This window comes from Petaurus breviceps, unplaced genomic scaffold (genome assembly GCF_028583685.1).
Source record: "Petaurus breviceps papuanus isolate PSGF00001 unplaced genomic scaffold, PetGlider_PUasm1.0 118, whole genome shotgun sequence".
Classification (NCBI taxonomy): domain Eukaryota; kingdom Metazoa; phylum Chordata; class Mammalia; order Diprotodontia; family Petauridae; genus Petaurus; species Petaurus breviceps.
In genome coordinates this window covers 11,197,325-11,218,044 of record NW_027185616.1, presented here as the reverse complement: position 1 = coordinate 11,218,044, position 20,720 = coordinate 11,197,325, and positions in this window count along the sequence as shown.

The following is a 20,720-nucleotide window of genomic DNA, read 5'->3' as shown; positions in this document are numbered from 1 at the left end:
TCAGCGCAGAATATTGAGAAAGAGAAGGGCTTAGAATTGAAGATTATGGAATCTATACTTCTCCAAGATCAAGGCCTTCTCCCCCAGAGGGCTCTGGGATTCCAAATGGAATGTTGGCCTAGACAAAGAGGGAAGGGTACTGTAATTGTCCAATTCTTCAGGGAGCAGAAATTGTTTAGGTTCCAGAAAGCCTCCCCAATATCACAAAACTTTCTCCTAGACTGAGAACAGGTACACAATGTTAGAGTATCTACACCACACTGTAATATATAAAATACCAATAGTTTTATCTGCCCGTTGAGGGAAGACAAGCCAACCTACATGAAGAAGTAAGGCATCCTAGGGGTGGCCAGGTGGCTCAGCAAGTAAAGAGCACCGGCTCCAGTGTCGGGATGACCTGGATCAAATCTGGGCTCAGATACTTAGCACCACACCTAGAAATAACTGGCCGCAAGTAACTTGAGCAAGTTACTTATCCCTGATTGCTTTAAAAAAAAAAAAAGAAAAAAGAAGTAAGGCACCCTGAGGGAGAAATGGGAGTCTGCATTGCCAGGTGATTCAACCCACTATCACCACCTCAGCGCTACCTCTCCTCAGAACCTCATGGACATAGCCCCCAAAGCGCCAGGAATTAGCAGTGCCCCTCAGACCACTGACCCTGCCAGTCATCATCTCTGTGGAGAAGCCGATCATCTTTGCTACCAACAGTACTAACATCCTTGTGGGGACACGACGTCAAGATTCTTCTGTGAGTGTCACAGCTCCTCCCTCCTCAGGAGTCACAAATACTGTAGACCCAGAAAAGAGAGCTTTGGCATCAGTCATTGAAATAGCCAAATGGTTCAATATCAAAAACAGATAAACAATTATCAATGAAAATGGCATTAAGAAAAACGCATTACCATCTGCTTTGCCACTGTACCCCAAGGACTTTTGGGTTTTTCCATCTGTCTTGCAGCTGAAACCTCCAATATATGTTGTCTTCCCTGATTATAGTATGAGCTCCTAGAGAATAGAGACTGTCTTCTTTTTCCATTTGTATCCCCTGTGCTTAGCACAGTGCACTTAATAAATTCTTTATTGCAGTAAGTGCTGAATAAATGCCTCTTTCATTCATTCATTCTACTTCTTTGGGATTAATATTGTTCATTATAAAATTCCGGAAGCAGTCAAACCAGACAGAGAGGAGCCTCCTGTTCTGAAATCACAAAGCTGAGAACCAATGTCTTGCTGGACAAAATAGTTCAAAAGATCATTAAAATGGAGTTGGGCTTCCAGGAAAAATGAGAAGCTGCTCCAAGAAGCTCAGTCCCCCAGCTCAGCTCTCAGCTCTGCTGGGTACACAGTAAGAGTTTGCTGATTATGTGGCTGGATGGTCTGCTGACCAGGGACAGGGCCACAGGGAGCAACAGACTGGCTTCTCAAAGTTTAGACAAATGAAGACAGACTGAAGGAAACTTGTTTTCTAGCAATATGGTAATGAGCCATTAGTTGATGACAATTAGGTTTGTCAGTAAACTTTTGTACTGTGTGGGGGGATTTTCTGAGTGAAGCAGAAAGAACTCTGGGCTGAATAACAAAGGAGGCATGCCCCACTCTGACCCCTTTCCATGCTCCTGTCCAGTTGTGCCTGATGTCCTCACGCTACTGGCTCCCAATCCTACACTCTGTATATACCGTACTCCAGCCTGCCTTCCTCTGACAGAGCACTGTGTTTCCCAAGAATCCTCCGGTGCCCTTCCCCTGAATTCCATATGCCTTCTTCCTTCCCTCAGCATCTTCTCTTCAAAGTAACAAAAAGCAATGAATTCACGCTAACAATGGAATACGATTCCCTTCAACATATATAACATCACAGAAAGTATAGCATAAAAACATAATACATAACAAAAGGCTTAACAAGACAGGATTTAATCAATTCAATATAGATTTATTAAGTACCTGCTATATGTAGGACACTGTGCTAGGGGGTGGGAGTGAAACATAAAATTTAGATAAGATGAGGTCCCTGTCATCACAGAACTTGGCTTTTATTCGAAGGATTATAAATATACCAAGACAACTGTAATACACAAGAAGGTTTGGTGAGTGTGTTGGAGAGGCACAAAAAAACCCAACTCCTATGTGAGATACAAGGATAATCATCAGAGCCTGCAGGGATCAAGGAAAGCTTCACAGGAGAGTCACCCTCCTAAATACTGAGCTGGGCTTTAAAAGGTAGGTGGGAATTCAATGGGTAAAGAGGGGAAAGGAAATAGCATGCACAAAGGATCATAAAATAGGATCCTAGATTTAGGGCTGGAAGGACACTTAAAAGGCATTAAGTTGTACCCCCTTATGTTACAAATTAAGAAGCTGAGGCATAGAAACGTTAAGTGACAAACTATAAGATGTTTGAGGTAGAATTTGAACCTGTCTTTCTGACTCTGTGTCCGATGTCCTATACACAACATCACATTGCCTCTCAGAGCAAAGAAAAGAAAAGATACCCCTGGAGGGGCAATTTAATGCATATAATATGTTAGGGAAGTAACATGAAATAAGTCTAGAAAAGTGAGAAAACCCCAATAGGAGGAGAGCAGCACATTGTGGAAATATTTCAATGCCAGACAAAAATGTTTGAACTTCACTTGGTAAATAGGTAGCCATAGAAGAATTTTGAGCAAAGAAGTAATAGGACCAAATTTATGCATAAGAGAATTTTTTTCTGGCAGCAGTCTAACGGATAGATAGTTTAAGGGAGAGAGAGAAGGCAGGAAAGCTCATTGGGGAACTCTTGTAATAGCCTAGGTGTATATCCCTTGATTAAAAAGTAGAGATAATTCAATGGAACAGACTAGATAAGAAAAAATCAGAAACAATGGAACTCAATAAACTAGCTTTTGATAAAATGGAAAAGATAAATTGCCTAGGGAAAAAAACCATCTTTGATTAAAAACTGCTGGGGAAAACTGGAAAACAATCTAGACTTACTAACTAGACTTACTTAAATCAACACCGTACACCATATTCCAAAATACATTGCTCAAAACCACTGCCTTCAGGGAAGCTATTCACTAAGACTCCATTTCCCTATATGCCGCTGCTCATTCACATGGTTTGTTCCTTTCCCTGCTTTGAGGGTAATTATAATACCATTTGTCAGTATAATCTCTTTGATTCATAGTAAACCCCCAGCCAGAAATCCTGATGATTTGGAAAAAGAATCTCTCTGTCTCCTCTCTCTTTTTCTGTCTCTGTCTATCTGTGTGTATATGTGTGTGTGTGTGTCTTTCTCTGTCTCTGTCTCTCTCTCTGTCTGTCTCTGTCTTTGTCTCTGTTTCTCTTCTGTCTGTCTCTCTCTCATCCTTCACCATCTTGAGAAAGACCCATCCTACCCCAAGTGCATTGCCCACCTCTCATCTTTTAAATCAAGAGGTTTCAGTTCTCTCCTTTCTTTCAGATGAAAAAGAAATAGTATTTTCAAACATGTTCAAAAACACAGTTCCCAGAAGTCAGAAAGAGGAGAACCTTGAATTTTCTATTACCTATCAGACCTTGTCTCTTGTGACCCATTAACTATATCAGCATGCCTTAGATTTCATCATCTAGGCTGGTTTCAAAGCAAATACATATGGTCAAGGTACTTTGACCTATTAATAGACTGGTGGATCAGGAACTAAAGATTGGGTCAGAAGATCAGGGTCAAGGAGAATTATGATCTAAAAGAAAATCCACCATGCTGGTGGATTAAGTTCTGAACTGAGATTTTCCTGAAAATTAAAGATATCCATGAATAAAATGGGCTGCCTCCAGAGGCAGTGGATTCTTTCTTTCAGAAGGTCTCCGGACAAAGGCTAGATGACCATTTGTTGGGAGTGTTTTAGAAAGGATTCTTATTCAAGTTAAACTGGTATGGTATATGGAGTTACTTCCTGCTCCAATATTCTGTATTTCTTTGAATCTGCCAGGATGAGCTCATGATACCCTTCCTTGACCTGGTGGGTCAAAGGAGACAGTGACCTGGCTAGCAAGGATTATGATGTGTAGAAACTCCTCCTTAGCCATCACCTTCTCTTTCCCTGACCTGAGGTGCCATGCTGAGGAACCCTTGGGGAATAGCACTGTCTTTGGAACATCTGGAGCATGAGTCAAAAGACTTTTTTCTATTCTATGCATGTGATGTTTCAAACATATGCTTCCATCAATCAAGGCCATTTCTTAATCATGCCTGTTGGTGGTAGGAGGCAGGGGAAGGAAATCTTACATGGATACAGCAACTCTACATAATTCCCATTAAAATTGTATAATAGGAGAAGGTAGAAATAATCTCACACTTAACATATGGAGATTGCTGAAGGGAATTACATAAACTCAATTCATAGGATAGCACCATAAATGTAGAGCTTTGAAGTGACTTTAGAGGTCATCTATTCCAAATTTCTCCTTTTACAATTGAGGCCCCATTAGATTAAGTCACATGCCTGAGGCCATAAATGTCAGAGCTGACTAAATCCACACAGGACATCTTACTAAATACACACAGTAGCCTACTTGGAAAGAAAAAGACAGTGAATTGCTTGGACAGTTCAGGTCCAAGGAGGAAAAGATTACTTGTGAAGCAATCATTGTTTCACCCAATTCAGCAAACATTTACTGAGCCTCTTTTTTATCACAGTGGTGATTTGGATGAAGGTAATTACTGCCTAAAGAGCTCCTGTAAGGGACTAACATCCTGGAGTCTAGAACTGCTCCAAGAGACTAACCAGTAACAGACAATAGTCAAACTGCCTACCCTACTAAGATGCTTAAAAAGTATAATTTGAGGTACCTTAAGCTATCTAAAGTTCTGCCTCACTTTTACTATACCCTTCAAAGAAATCCTATGTACTTATAGGAAATAAACTAACCTGTTGAGATTGTCTTGTGGTGTTCTCATATTACTCTTCAATAATACATGGATCCATAATTTTGTTGCTATGAATCTTCTCTTCACCAATTCATTTTGTAGCCTTTATTGCAACCTAGTGAATGGCTTTGAGATGGCTGATACGGCCAAAGAATTCTTCACTCTTTGGCCAACTTGGTGATCAGTTTCTCTGACTGTTCTAGTGATGAAGCTGATTCTCAGATGACACTTCCAATCTTAATCTCAAAATATTTCCAACCTAGTGGGGATTATAAGAGCACGTGCTCCAGTAGGAGTCAGTATCACAACCACACCATGAGGGGCAACAGAATAAGACTTTAGTAGAAAAGTTCTTATCCACACAGAATATAAAATGGAAAAGGGAACCATAGAGTGAGATAGAATCAGAGAAAAAGAGATAGGGTCCACCAGTTGCCTTCTTCATCTTCCTTTATAGGGATAGGTTTTACTCAAGTAGCTCCTGTATTGTAAGTTGTCAATATCATAGACCCATAGAATGTAAGACTTAGAATTTACTTGGAGATCATCCAGTTCTTTCTACAGAAGGGAAAATTGAAACTTGGGAAGTAAAGTGACTTGCCCAAGGTTACCCCGACTAAGTTAACATCAGAGCAGACTAAGACAAAGTAATAACATAAAGTTCTGGATTTGGAGTTTGAGAACACGAGTTCAAATCCCAGCTATTCTACTTCCTACCTGCCTGACTTCAGGCAAGTTATTTAGCCACTAGGCTTTCATTTCTCTATCCAGAAAATGGATAGACTAAACTAGGGGATCTTAACCTGGAATCCACAGAAACCCATGGGTCTGTGAACTTGGATGGAAAAAATTACATCTTTGTTTAAAGTTAGTTTCTTTTGTAATCTTAGGTATTTTAATCTTATTTTTTGTTTTTAAAACATTATTCTGCAAAGAGATCCATGAGCTCCAAGAGACTGACAAAGGTGGCACATCACAAAAAGGTTTCAGAATCCCTGGACTAAATGCTCCCTAAGGCCCTTTTCAGCTCTGACTCTGTGATTCTCTGAGCCTGAGAATACCTTCTGCCTTAGACGGCTCTTTAGATGCTACCAAAGAGAAGCTGTAAGAAAATGGATATATTTTTCTACCAGAAGCTCATTGCTGAGAAGTCGTTTTCAAGAGCAAGGCCCCAATTTTCAGCTGATGAGATTCTAATACTACACATCATCTTGAACAATCTCTTACTTCCCTGGCACCCATTAATAAATTCCAATCAATGTGAAGGGGGCTGATAATTGTGGTAACTACACACAGTGATTGCTACCTGCAGCAATAATCACTAGCATCACCTGCAGACTGATGAGCAATTAATTATCAAGGATTTAACTGCAAAAATCTGGAAGCAAAGGGATTTCACATAATATTTCCAGGTTTTCATGGAAAGGTACTTCTCAGATACACAAATTTCAAAGCAGATGGTTGTAGACTGATAAAACACAATAGTCAGCATAGAAAAGTATGTGCATACCTAACTTTGAACTTAAACTATAAACATTAAAGTTAATACTAAGCCACAGAGAGGATTGGAGAGAAGATAATTTTAACACTCAGTGACCTATTACAGAAGCATTAGGCAGTAATGTTTTGGCAATCAATGTGCCAATGCTGTAGTGAGAAAGGGATTTTTTCTGGACTCCAGTATGAATGCTTATATATTCTCAAAAGTTTGCCATTATTGCATAGTTTCGATTCTATTAAACCTGCCCATGAACTATATCTGTGATCCTGGGAGCTATGGGCAGATGAACAGTGGTGCCTGGTTTTGCTGTGGAGGTCAAATGATTGGACTTGAACTCACAAGCAATCAACAATCAAAGACTTCTTAAGGACTGCCTACACACTGTATACTATGCTAGGTGCTTGGGAATACTGAGAGAAAAAAAGCAAGACAGCCACTTCCAGGAGATAGAATAGGGAAATGAAACATATATGGGGAGTGGTGATCAGGGAATAGAGTTTTGGTCTAAGAAGTCACAGTCATTGTGAATGGAAACATAAGACAATAGACCATTGTTTTCCTTTCCAGGGGTGATGATTTTTTGTTGTTGTTGCTATTGGTGGGGGGTAGGAAGGAAGACAGAAACATGAGAGAGGATTAGTGAGTTAGTAAGACAAATGACTAGGTACCCATGCTTGGCAGGCCTTGTGTCCGAATATCTGGACAGACATTCTTCCTGTCTCCCTACCCCAAATCACCAAATAAACATGTTCTTTGCTACTAGAAAAGAAATGAAGGTGTATTATCCTATGCATTTCAGATATTATGCTTCTAGGTATAGTGGATGAGATGTGTAGTCACTCATTCATCCACCAATTAGGACAGGTCAGCCCCAGGGCAATATCCCAAATCTTAGTGTATTAGCTCCCTGGGGTGCAGAATGGGGTCTCTGGAATTCCAAATCTGGAGAGTTTCTGATCCTGGTTGGAAAAAGTCACAGTGACAGGCCAAATGACAAGGCGCATACCGGGTAAGACCACGTGTTGTGATACTGAGATAAGATCAGACACAAAAACACAGCATGATCTAGCTGCTTAAGCTTCCATCGTAAGGTTATGTCACATGTCAGGAACAAAGGAAATGAGTATTCATTAAGCATCTAGCATGCTAAGTGTAGTATAAATAATATCTCGTTTTATCCTCATAATTATCCTGGGAGGTAAGCGCTGTCATTCCATTTTACAGTTAAGAAAACTGAAACCACCAAGGCTAAGTGACTAATCCAGAGTCACATAGCTAGTAAGTCTGAGGCTGGATTTGAACTCGGTTTTTTCTGCATCTTGGTCCAGCACCCTGGCCACTGCTTTACTGTGTCAAGGGTTTAAAACAAAACCGAAACAAACAAACCCTTAGATCTTGACCTCAGGACAACAGGTCTTAATGAATTCATTAATGATGGTCCTGATCATAGATGTGTTGAAAGGATGGTGATTGTTAGCTGGAGTGAGACCCTGGCATTGTCTAAGAATATTCCTTAAGAAGAGATGCATGCATTGGAGGATGGCTAAACAAGCTGTGGAATATGGTTGTGATGGGATATTATTGTATTATATGAAATGATAAGCAGGATGATTTCAGAAAAATCTGGAATGACTTACATGAACTGATGCAAAGTGAAGTGAACAGAAACAGGAAAACATTACACACAGTAACAGCCATATCGTATAATGAGGAATTGTAAATGACTTAGCTATTCCCAGCAATACAATGATTCAAGACAATCCCAAAAGACTAATAATGAAGCATACTATCTACCCCTGGAGAAAGAACTGATATTGTTTGAATACAGACTGAAGCATGCCATTTTTACTTGCTTTCATTGTTTTTCTTTTATTTGAGTCTTCTTGTACAAATGGCTAATATCGAAATGTTTTTCAGGATTGCACGTTTAACCTATCTCTGCTTACCATAGGAAGAGTGGAGGAGGGGGAAGGATAGATGGAGGGACGGAAATTGAAACTGAAAACTGAACATTTTTTTTAACTGTTTTAACATATAATTGGTGGAAAATAAAATATATTTTAAAAGAACAGATAAGGGTAATTTACATGACAACTGAAGCATTTAGTAAATGCCTATTATGTATGAACAAGGAACTATACCAGGAATGATGAGCAAAAAGAGAAAGTGAAAAATGGTCTTCACTTTTAAGGAGTTTACCATCTACTGACATTCACATACAAACATATCTTTGAGAGGTTGAAATGTCTACAGTCAACTAAGAAAACATCAGGTAATAAAACATTTGACAAGAGAAGTGTACAACGTGTAAATATTCCTTCCTACTCCTCCCTCCATCCATTTGGTAACATAAGCCCAAATTTAGGCTATAGCTGTCACACATGTATTTTCTCATGTATGTTTATTACACGTATGTTTTCAAAGATGGTACTTATTAACAGTGATCATACTAAATGAGAATTTGCAGCTGAAGATGTAAGATCAATTATATCCTATTTTGAGTAAACATGAAGGTTTCCTTTAATGAGTATTTATGCCTTGTTTCCAAGGACCTCATTGCCATTTGCAGCCCTGACTTTTAGACTTCCATTTACCCAAAGTCTTTTCTCACAAATGGCGATGATTGTTGATATGGAAGCATTCTCAAATAATTAAGATTCTCAGTTGAGTTATAGAGCCAAGGGTTGTCTTTAAAGAGCAATGTGGTATAATTTATAGTAAAACTGTCTTTTAATATCTGTTACGTATGTGTTTAGCACAGTGCTAAGGGCCCTGAAGGATAACAAAATGTATGAGACAGAATTCCTGACATGAACGACTTAGACATATAGTTAGGAAGACACTACTAGCGTAGCAGACACAACTAGAAAACAACAAAAGACAGCGACTGATCAAGCATGATATAGAGTAGACAAAGAGTGTTAAGTGGTAGAGGAAAGAGAGATCAGTGTGACTCAAGGTAGTCACAGAATTAAAGAATGTTTAGTGTAGAAGGGACTTTAGAGACCCCTTCATCTTTCAGTATAGAAAAATAAGCCCTAGAGGCTAAGTGCCTTCCTGTGCTATTGTTCAGTCATGTTCGACATTTCGTGATCCCGTAGACATTACTGTCTAGGAGGTTTTCTTGGTAAAGATAATGAAGTGGTTTGCACATTTCTCTGGAAGACTAAGGCAAACAGAGATTGAATCACTTTCCCAGGGTTACATAACCAGTCAGTGTCTGAGGTTAAATTTGAACTCAGGTCTTCCTGACTCCGGGTCCAGTCCTCTATTTCCTGAGTCATCTAGTTGCCTCCCAAAAGTTAGATGACTTGCCTAGCATCACCCAATTATTATAATAGGGCCAGAGCCAAAACTAGATTTTTTTTTCTGCCTGGGGAAAGTACCATAAACCATGCCAACAGCAAAGGGCAAGAGGATGAGGGAGCAAGACAGAGACTCCAAGTAGCACGTGCGTTATTGTTGGAGAGGCCATGCGGTAGGAAGGAGGCAGTTTAGCCCTGAGTGCCATCTAAGAACTTCCTATTTTAACTAATAATTCTTGCTAACTAGGTGCTAATCTCTGTTGTTTCTATGTTGTTGAAGAATTGCAAGAACTGATAGGATACTTTTAATTCATTGTCCTCCAAATTTAGTGACCTAGAGTAGAGATCCATCATTTTACCCAATTTCTAGAGTAGGAAAGAACCTTAGAGGTCAATTAGTTGAACCCATTCATGTTGTTTGTCCTTTATTCTCAAAGAGGACCATGACATCAGGAAGGTGATGCCATGACTTATGAGTGAATTGGATTTATTTGAGGGAGGGCTGTGCAAAGTCAACAGCCTCACTTTCTCCTCTGGAGCCATCTGGGTCCAGTGGTAAGATACAAATCAGGATCACTAGTGATGGTCCTGGAACCCATCCCTGATGTCAGCATCTCACAACCACTGAAAGGCAAGGGACCCACAGCCTCTTATGTAAGTATACCCCAGTGAATCAGAGGTATTATCAAGTATTCAGATCTTGCTAACTTTATTTGGAAAATGTATGCTAAAGAAACAACATCAGAACGCAAGGATATATTTATGGGAAGAAAAAAACCTGAGGTTTGGTCGTTAGGTTTAATTTAGTTTGTAATTCCCAAATGCATCCCTGAGACTATGTAGTCTTTGCTGTTCTGAAAATATATCAAAATAACTCCTGAGCTAAGACTATCTTTATGCAGTAGATAAGATGCTATACATCTCCCTGACTAAATAACCCATTTCCCCATTTCCCTTTTGTTTCCTGTGTTCTTCTTTATCTCCTATTTACATGGTTTCTGATCAAAAGCATTAAGGTGTATTGAATTTGCCTGCTTCTAAACATGAGCCTCACATACTGGGGCATGATCATCCATTGCAAAACTACAACGGAGATGAACAGCTAGAACAATTTACTATTGAAAGGGATGGATGGGGAAATGTCATATTATTCTAATAGATTTTACTTTCTGGAGTCATGTGAAACTGGTGAAAAGGCAGGGCTATGGGAAATAATCTGAAACCCTTCCTCAGCTGACATTTTTATCTCTTCTTCAGAAAACAGCAGAGACTTCACAATCAAAGCATGATTATCACCAGGTCTTTGAAGCTAAGGAACAACAGGGAATATTTGGGAAAATATACAAAATCACTGTGTGTGTGTGTGTGTGTGTATGTGAAGAATCTCATTTCAAAGTAATTTCCCTGAGCAGCAAGCTCTCTCTGGGAGTATATTTAAAGGGATTTAGTGAAGGAATGTTATTGCTAAAAAAAAAAAAGAAAGAAAACCTAAACTCAAATTCCAACTTGATTTTGCAAAAAGAAATCCTAGACCCTTAGATGTGGCAAGGAAACAGCTTGATAGAACAGTAGATTTGGGGTCAGCAAGCCCTGGATTCAAATTCCAGCTTTGCCACTTAATAGTTCTGTGACCTTGGTCAAATCATTTTTCCTCTGTGGAACTTAATTTCCTCATCTGAAAATGATAGAATTGGACTAGATGGAGTCTAAGGTCTCTTCCAGCTCTAAAGCTCTTATCCTGGTCTAGCTATTTGTCTTTAAGTGATGCTATTATACATTTGCTACCTTCAGTGTTTGGTCACTGATTCTTTTTTTCCAAGTAAGCCTTTATTGATATCTTTTCCTTTTTTGTCACCAGAGATTCCCCCAGCATCCTCCTCTCCCAGAGAGGCATCCCATATAAAAAATATTATTTTAAAGACAAAAAAGGGAAGAAATAAACATAGTTAATTGATATGTCAGAAACAGACAGAAAATATGTACAACATGCAACAATTGTGAACTTTAGACCTGTGCAAATGGGTAAGTGTGTCTCACCATGTCTTTTTTTCTTTTTTTCATAGTTTATTTTTTTTTAGTTTACATCATTAATTTCCACAAGATTTTGAGTTACAAATTTTCTCCCCATTTTTCCCCTACCCACCACCCCAAAACAGCGATCCCAATGAATATCCCTTCCGCCAATCTCCTCTCTCCCATATCTTCCAAAAACCCTCCAAATTTCCAGTACGGCATGGTGGATCTCTATGCTCCAGCTCCTATATATCTTATTTCCCAGTTACGTGTAAAATAATAATAATAATAATATATATATATTTTTTTCTTTTTAAAGCAATTGGAGTTAACTATCTTTCTCAAGGTTACACGGCCAATTATTTCTGGGTGTGGTGCTAAGTATCTGAACCCGGATTCGATGCCAGGTCATCCCGACTCTGGGGCCGGTGCTCTTACTCACTGAGCCACCTAGCCACCCCAATAATAATTTATTTTTAAACATTTGATTTTAAACCTTTGAATTCCAGATTCTTTCCCGACCTCCTTCATCACCCACCCTTACTAGGAAGATAAGCAATGCAATATAGGTTATACACGTGTAGCTATGCAAAACATTTCCAAAATGGATATATTGTGAAAGACTGACTATATTTCCCTCCATCCCATCCCACCCCCACCCCACTTGTTTTCTCTACTTTGATCCTGTCCCTTTTCAAAAGTGAGTACTTCCAACTTCCCTTCCCCCCAGCCTGCCTTCCTTTCAATCATTCCCCGCTGTCATTCCCTTCCCCACTATTCTCCTGTAGGGTGAGATACTCTATTTAGTGTGTATGTCATGCCCTCCATAAGCCAAATTCATTGAGAATAAGGTTGACCCATTCCTTTATGCCTTCCTGTTCTTCCCCTCCATTGTAACAGTTTTCCCTTGCCTATTCTATATGAGATAATTTACCCCATTCTATCTCTCCCCATGTCCTATCTCACCTATTAATTTTATTTTTTAAATATCATCCTTTCCTATTCAACTGGTCCTCTACCCTCTGTCTATATATATACATATATATATATATATATATATATATATATATATATACCTGTACACATATATACACATACTCATGTATTCATATGCCCATATACCCTCCTATATAGACATATATAAGTATGTATACGTATATATATATATATATATACATTTCTATTCCCTTCAACTAGTCTCATACTGAGAAAAGTTTCATAAGTTACAATGATCGTTTTTCCATGTAGGAATGTTAATAGTCCAACTTTGATAAGCTCCTTATGATTTATTTTCCCTGTTTACCTTCTCATGCTTCTCTTACTTCTTCTCTCTGAATGTCAAATTTTCTATTCAACTCTGTTTCTTTCATCAAGAATACTTGAAAGTCCTCTATTCGATTGAGTGACCATATTTTTTCCTGAAACATGATACTCAGTTTTGCTGGGCAGGTGATTCTTGGTTTTAATCCCAGCTCCTTTGACTTCCAGAATATCATATTCCAAGCCCTTCAATCCCTCAGTGTAGAAGCTGCCAGATCCTGTGTTATCCTGATTGTGTTTCCACAATATTCAAATTGTTTCTTCCTGGCTGCTTGCAATATTTTCTCCTTGATATGGGAACTCTGGAACCTGGCTATAATATTCCTAGGAGTTTTCTTTTGGGGATCTTTTATAGGAGGTGATTGGTGGATTCTTTCAAGCTCTATTTTGTCCTCTGGTTCTAAAACATCAGGGCAATTTTCCTTGAGAATTTCTTGGAGGATGATTTCTAGATTCATTTTTTTATCATGGCTTTCAGGTAGTCCAATAATTTGGAAATTATGTCTCCTGGATCTATTTTCCATGTCAGTGTTTTTTCCAGTAAGATATTTCACATTGCCTCCTATTTTTTTTCATTTGTTTGGATCTGTTTAATAGCATCTTGATTTCTCATAAAGTCACTAGGTTCCATTTGCTCCAATCTGTTTCTGAAGGAATGATTCTCTTCAGTGAGCTTTTGAGAATCTTTTTCCATCTGGCAAATTTGGCTTTTTAAGGCATTCTTTTCCTCATTGCCTTTTTGAACCTCTTTTGCCATTTGAGTTAGTCTATATTTTAAGGTGTTATTTTCTTCAGTCAGGTTGTTGACTCTCATTTCATAATTTTCTAGCATCGTTCTCATTTCTCTTCCCAATTTTTCCTCCACTACTTTTATTTGATTTTCAAAATCCTTCTTAAACTCCTCTATGGCTTGTAAGCAGCTTATTCTTTTCTTGGAAGCTTCTGGTGCAGGAGTTCTGACTTTGCTGTCTTCCTCCAGTTCTATGCCCTGATCCTTTTTGTCCCCACAAAAGGAATGCAAAGTCAGACTGCTGTGCTTGCCTTGCTTCCCTTCTTTGCTCGTATTGCCACTTAACTACTTGACTTTTGAGCTTTTTGCCACAGTAGATCTCTGCTACCAGAGGGGGGAGCTTTGTCCCAATCACTGGTTTTTTCACAGCTGCTGGAGCTATTAGTTGGGTGTGCTCTCTGAAGCCTCCACATGCCCTGGTAAATTGGTCATGCACCCCAGGACCTCCATCCTAGACCGCAATCCACATTCAAGTAGGTTAAAGCAAAAGAGATTACCCATTACACTGGTCACTTGGTCCCCCTACAATCTGCAGACCAGAAGCTCTGAAGCAACATTCACTTTTGATTTTGTGTTTCTTCTTTAAAATTCACATTAGTATAGTCATTTTGTTAATTGTTTTTAGTCTCTGATTCTCAAAGTTTTCTAGTAAAGAGATTTTATGATCTTACTCAATATCATCTGAGAGAATCCAAGGGACTATAGACATGTGTTTACATTCTCAGAATGACAGACCTAGCAGATAATCCACATTTCAATAGCATTCTGTTAATTGTTATACTAATGCAAAAACACAGGACAGTTGCATGGCACAGTGGTAGAGTGCCAGACCTGGAGTCAGCAGGACTCATCTCCATGAGTTCAAATCTAGCCTCAGATACTTACTAGCTGTATGACCCTAGGAAAGTCACTTAACCCTATTTGCCCCAGTTTTCTCATATGCAAAATGAGTTGTAGAAAGAAATGGCAAACCACTCAAATCTCTTTACCAAGAAAACCCCAAATGTGGTCATGAAGAGTCAGACATGAATAAAAAACCACTCAACAACAACAAAATGTAAAAACTTTGCATGCACTAATGCATGCTAAACCAGGCACATTATTTAGAGAGTGTTTTTATATTTCTAGCATATAGAAGAAATAAGTAACAGTGGTTATACTCTTAAATTTGGAATCAGGAGACCAAAATTCAAAATCTATCTCAAACACTTCTATGTTATGCCAAGCACAGAAGTAGTTCAAACCTTGTTTCAGCTATTGAATCAACACCTTGTTTCAGTTCAAGTTTCTTTTGAGCCTTGTATCAAGTCTGTTAAGAAACAGAACATGTGAACCCCACAACTTGTGAACCCTAGAACTCATGAACTCCTGCAACAGGAAGGGGAGGAGCAGGGCTAGAGACAGAAGAACTGAGAAGAGGACTTTGTGGTGGCAGAGTCAAGAAGGAGAAAACTTGTGGCATCCTTGCACTCTGTTCGTCTGCTCTGTCTGTGTTGATGTTTGTTTGTGATACTTTGTACAGAAGCCCTGGGACCTTACTGGAAGCCCTGAAAGAGGATTTTCTGCTTGGATGTTTACAGAAGTCCTGGAGGAGCATTTTGGAGGTCCTGCGACTTTACTAATGATTTGTGCTGACCTCTTGGACCTTGTTTGTGGGTCTGTGTTCATTTCTATGTTGATGATTTGTGTTGAGTTCTCAGACCTTGTTGGTGGGTCTGAGCTGATTTCACAGGCAGATAGTGAGTTGATGATGGTGCCAGCAATGTGTGTGTGAATATTATTGTGGCTCTGTTGAGCTTTGTCTTCCCAGAAACAGGAGCTGTGAAGGACTTGAGGTGGACTGGCCACTGAGCTTCAATATGAAATGAGAACTGAATGAAGAACTGGACAAGGAGCTGGATAAGGCACTGGGAGCTGCTGCCTTTGAACCCAGGTGACAGTTGGAGCTGGGACCATGGAAGAGAAACTATGGAAGCTGAGAGCCAGTCTCAAGTCAAGCTGAAAGAAGACTTTACTTGGATACTGTGTACTGACTGAGAAGATTATGATTTACTGTGATCTAGGGGTGGAGAACTTTGACTTTTGTATTTTGTGATTGAATGAAGGATTTTGTCATTCACTAAATGAATGTACTTTGTTTAAAACTATGTGACCACTTTGGTGAAAACTATGTGGCCATTTTAGTGATAAGTTGTTGAGTTGTGACATGGTGAATGCTGTATTTTGATTTTCTGTGATAATTTGTAACATTCTGAATGCTGTACCTTGATTTTCTATTAATGTTTTGTTCTGATTTGTCACTGAATAAATAGAGGGCTCACTACACTATGTAATTAGAACCTTGTAGCTGTTCATAGCAGTAGCCCTCTGGGAAGCTGCTTGTGTGTTGCTTTACATCCTATGACCCTGGGCACAGGGACTTAGGTCCTCATAACCTCTTTCTCCATCAGTAAAACTGAGATAACACTTGTCCACCCTATTTTATAGGGTTGTTGTAAGGAAAGTACTTAACAAAACTTAATTTTTTTTTAATTAAATGTCAATTATTATGGTTATTTGTATTGTACTTTATTTTTTCAAAAAAATATTTATATCTGTTCTCTCATTTGATACTGTTCTCTGAATGGTTTAGCATACTCTTGGAATATTTATCCTGGGAATCACATTTTAAGAAGGAAAATGATACATTGTTGAGTATTGAGAGAGGAGTGATCAGTATGATGAAGAGTTTCAACTCAAGTTCTTGCTATATCCATATCAGTGAAAGGGGACTGGGACTTGGGGGATATTTAGACTGGCTAAGAATTACAGGTGGTAAAATAGCTGTCTTCATGTAGTAGTATTAATAATAGCATTTTATATAGTGTATTAAGATTTACAGTGTAGGTTCAGCTAGGTGGCACAGTGTATAGGGCATCAGCCCTGGAGTCAGGAGGACCTGAGTTCAAATCCAGCCTCAGACACTTAACTCTTACTAGACGTATGACCTTGGGCAAGTCACTTAACCCCAATTGCCCTGCCTTCCCCCCTCCAAAAAGAAAAAAAATAAAAAGATTTATAGTGTTTTATATATTTTAACTCATTTGATCATCACAACAACCCTAAGAAGTGGATTTTTATGCCTATTTTCTTGTTGTTCTTTTACATCTCGTATATCCTTTTTGTGCTTTTATGCTTATTTTGTTGTTGTTCAGTAATTTTCAGTCACATCTGACTCTCCGTGTGTCAGATGGAGAGACTTGTGTCTCCATGACCCCATTTGGGGTTTCCTTGGCAAAGATATTGGAGCAGTTTGTCAGTTACTTTTCCAGCTCATCTGACAGATGAGGAAACTGAGGCAAACAGGTTTAAGTTACTGGCTAAGGGTCACACAGCTAATAAGTGACTGAAGCTGCATTTGAATTCAGGAAGATGAGTCTTCCTGCCTCCAGACCTGGCACCCTGTCCACTATGCCACCTAGCTGCCTTATATCCATTTTACAATAAGGAAATTCAAATTGAGAGAAGGTTCACAGGGCTACATTGCAAGTGTCAAAGTCAGGATTTGAACTCAGGTCTTCCTGACTCCTAAGTACAATACTCTATCAAATGATATAATTTTTGTAAAGTACTTAGCATAGTGCCTACCATGTAGTAAGCACTTAATAATGCTTGTTGGACTTCCCTACCCCCCTTTCCACTGTAGGAATAAACTTACTCTGGTTGGAGTAGGGAGTAGAATTAGAAGTATTGGGTAAAAGTTGAAAGAAGAAAATTTAGATTTGAAGTAATAAAAAATTTCCTTAAAATTAGTTATCATAAATTGGAATAGGTTCTCATGGGAGGTAGTGGCTTCTTACTCAAGGGAAATGGTCATGCAGAGGCTGGAAGGCCAATTGTTGAAAATGTCGTAGAAGGGGATCTTGTTCAAGAGAAGGTTGGGTTAGATCAATCCTTCAATTCATTAGCCAGTCTTTATTAAGCTCCTGTTGGATTCCAGGTGCATACAAAACAAATACAAAAACAGAAATGAAACAGTGCCTACCCTAAAGGAACTTATGTAGTATCAAAGAAGACAAAGTGTACAAGAATAAGTGTATGCAAAATAGATACAAACATGACCTATTACACTTTCAATTCTGAGATTTTTGTAGTTCTCATTGAAGCATCATTCCACCCAACAGAAGTGTCTATTATCCATCATTCCCTGACGTCCATAATTATGTCTCAGAGATAAGAAAAAAATCTCAAAGGGCCTCCAGAATCATCAAAGAAATATTAAAATATGTTCCTTCTAGTTTGTGTTTTAAGCATATTCTAATTCTAATTTTGGATTAAATCCATCTATAGATAGATGTATAGGATAATGCTCAAAATGGCCAGATGTTTTTTGATAAACCCAAATATGCTATCCAAGAAAATTTTTGCTTTTTAAATTTTTAACAAGAATGATTTTCAAGTTATATGCAAGGGTCAAAAAAGCTCTTTGCTTCTAAAAGAAAATCCAGACAAATCTAACATAAATCCTTCTGGCTTCAATGCAAACCTATTTCCTTGGTGTTCTCCTTTATGAAGAACAATCTGTGGTCACCAACTGTTCTCAGTTTATTCACTTGAGCCTGAATTACCCATCATCTCCTTCCCCCATCAACCTCCCCCCCCCCCAAAATGGGTCAGGTTAGTGTAAAGATTTCAAAACAGTTGAAAAACCTCTCTCCTTAGGGAAAGAGAGCAATAAAATTTGCTATATCTCAAAAACTAGGCAGTGTGTTATAGTCCTATTCAACCATTTAATAAGAACCTGCGATGTGCCAGGCTCTGTTCTAGGCTCTGAGAAATATGAAGACAAAAAACAGTCCCTTTCCCCAAGTGTAGTCACTGTAGTGGAAAAAATCGCTGAATTTGGAGTCAGAAGGCATAGACTTAAACTTATGTTCTTAGATTTGCCAACTATGTAATTCTGGGCAAATCAGCCTCTCTAAGCTACAGTTTTTTTATCTCCAAAATGAAGGGGAATACATTATCCTTTAGGACAGTGAAATAGAATGGAGTTGAAAATTTCTGTGAGCAAATCTCAACCTCAGTTTTCCCAGCTGCTAAGGACGTCTTCTGTATAACTGGGACTCAGTGTGAATAGCCTTCCTCCAACTCCCACCCTGAAAGTAGGAGCCCTGATGTATCCACGCTTCACATTTAAACCCTCCAATGTTAGAAAGAAAACAATTACTTGAAAACGTGTTCATGAAACGAATCCTTTGAAGAAGTCAAAGGGCACAGTCACCTTATTATTTTTTGTACAACAGCTGTACCTAATCTGAAGGAAAGCACTGAGGTCTATGAACAGAAGATTTTTAATTGAAAAATCTGACTGATACTCCCTGGAGTAGGTTTTTATTCTTGCACAATATAAGAAGATTGTTCAAAACCATGTCAAAATCTCATTTCCAATAATTCCACACATTGAGATAAAGGAGTTATCCAAAGGGTCGTATTGGAATCTAAATGAATTTTTAAGTCATTTCTTTGAGTTCTGTCAGTTTTCACATTGTGAAGCTCTGAGACTAAGGGAAGATGAATTGAAAGACCAGGGTTATGTGAGATGTCTGTGTGTGTGTGTGTGTGTGTGTGTGTATGTGTGTGACAGAGAGAGACAGAGAGAGACAAAAAGAGAGAGAGGCAGAGAGAAAAGAAGGAGGAGAAAGAGGAAGGAAGGAAGGAAGGAAGGAAGGAAGGAAGGAAGGAAGGAAGGAGGAAGGAAATAACTTGAAAAAGGAACTTGGGAAATCTTTCAAAATCTTTTTAAAGTTTCTGAGAAAGATAGTAATACTAAAAACTGCTAGGCATAAAGACTGAATACTAGTTACCTCCCAGCTACTTCCAACAATTGATTATACAGAGGTAAATTTTAAAACATGTTTAATAATGTTGACCTCCTACAGCTGCTGCACCATTCCCAAGGAGCTACCACCACAGTGGGCTTAATCTAAAAGTCAGGCCTCTAAACTCTACAGCTTAAAAAAAAATAAACTTGGTTTCAATGTCTTATTTGACTTCAGCATTTCCAAGGATTTAAGGAAAGAATGTGAGGGTCATTATTTTCTTCCTTCTTTTTAAACCCCAAAGACACAGTTTTATAGCCAGTGTTAGCCTGACAAAGTAGAGGTGGTATCACTTCAAAGAGTGAACCCAGAGTACTCTTCTGCATAGAGGAAGAATGGCATAGTAATGAGAATACTAGCCTTGGTACTTAGCATAACCTAGGTCCAAATACCACTTCTGACACTTACTAGCTGTAACCTAGGGCAAATCATCTCACCATGAGGTGCTTCAAACAACTCCTTGGAATAGTTGGGTCTCCACTGGTGGACTGGATGCTGTAATAGGAATGGGAATTTGAAGATCTTCCCTGACCACAACAGACTGAATGTAATCACATGGAGCCTGTGGTAGGAGGAGCTTGCTGAAGGGTGGACCAGAGACCACAGGAAGCTGGGAATCAGAGCAGTTAGAGCTATAGGGAGGAGAGGATGCACCCAAGGACACAGCTAGCCTTATGAGTGTTTGTTTTCTCCCTGCTGTGACAGCTAGGCTTGTGAGTGTTTGTTTGTAGGAAGACTAAAGGATGGTGTGGTTCCCTGCAGTATTATGGTGTATTAACTTCTTTGTTACTATGACGAATTTGGTGTTGGGATTTGGTGTTCTGATGTCTGAATAAATATTTTGCTTCTGTCATATATGGAGAATCTGTTATATTTTGCAATTGAGAACTATGCCGGCATAATGATAGTCACTGTCAGTGCTGTGAATATTGTATTGGTATGACATTTGGTGATGAGGATGGGATCATGAAATATGAGGCCTCTATTTGGAGCCAGAAGGGCTTTAGGAAAAGAAATTGATATCCCATGATGGAAGAATTTACCT